We start from the raw sequence: 1,286 nt of genomic DNA, 5'->3' as shown, positions 1-1,286 counted from the left end.
ATATATACAGCACTTGTATAGCGCAAATCCCCGCTCAACAGCAAGCTCTATGCGCTTCACAATCTATACTATTACCCCAGCAGACCTGAGAGCATTCTGAAACAACCTCAACTTCCTGGGAAGCATACAGTGCAAGCAGCCATTTATAGGCGCTCAAACACTAACAACTGACAAGATCTTTCGCTGTCTATGGCTGGGTACCCATTCCCACCTGGGTGAAATGAGGAGGATTCGCATGAGGTGCCTTTCCCAAAGACACAACGTCAGACCCGCGGCTCGAACCCCCGATCTCGCAACCTCACGATTACGAGTCCGGTAGCCTAACCACTAGACCACCGACAACCTCACGATTACGAATCCGGTAGCCTAACCACTAGACCACGGACAACCTCACGATTACGAGTCCGGTAGCCTAACCACTAGGTCCCTGGTTCTAATTCGGACAGCGATGGAAATTTTCTCTCTACCATTGTCTCCTTTCCTGCTCTCTAGCAATGTTCTGTCGTCTGCTTTCGTCTCCACTTTCTGCCCCCACCCCCCTCACCTCCTTTGTCCCCTCATCTGGGCTCCTGACTCTTTCTGCAGCCTTTCTACTGCTACTCCTTGGCTCTCCTTCTTACTGCTGTCTTTCAGCCACACCCCTGATCTTCTTGTAGGAAAGATCTACACCTAGCCTTCTCGGACAAGTGCGAAAAATCTCGGAGGTACCGTGTACAAGTTGCGCACGTTAAAGATCCCTTGGTGATCCAAAATCAATAAGAGTAGGCTTCGGCCGCCACCCGAGCAAAGTTCCAAAACCCCTTCCAACTGAAAATGTTTAGTGTGTCCTGCGCGCTCATATGACCTTAAAACACTTATCAATATAAATATAATATCTAAGGACCACTTTTCCAAACAAACGACCTATTCCAGCTTCCACCTCACCCTATTGTTGTTTATTCTATTTATTTATTTATTTATTTATTTATTTATTTATTTACAGGTCCGACCGTTCTCTAATGTGGTCGTCTTACACAGGTCCGACCGTTCTCCACTGCTATCGTTTTACACAGTGGTCGTCTTACACAGGTCCGACCGTTCTAGAACACGGTCGTCTTACACAGGTCCGATCGTTCTCTCATGTAAACGCCAGTGTGGCCACTTCCGGGTGTGATCCCGTTTATCGCGTGGCTAAGCAGGATAAGCTGCAGGAATGGCGCGGCCACGCCACGGGGTAGAGTCTTTCCCTGCCGACAAAACATTTATGGTTCTTCTGTTGTGGCGGGGAAGATTATGGGGTGGAACAG

This window comes from Aplysia californica, unplaced genomic scaffold (genome assembly GCF_000002075.1).
Source record: "Aplysia californica isolate F4 #8 unplaced genomic scaffold, AplCal3.0 scaffold00272, whole genome shotgun sequence".
NCBI classification, from domain to species: domain Eukaryota; kingdom Metazoa; phylum Mollusca; class Gastropoda; order Aplysiida; family Aplysiidae; genus Aplysia; species Aplysia californica.
Note: the sequence above shows the minus strand (reverse complement) of the source record.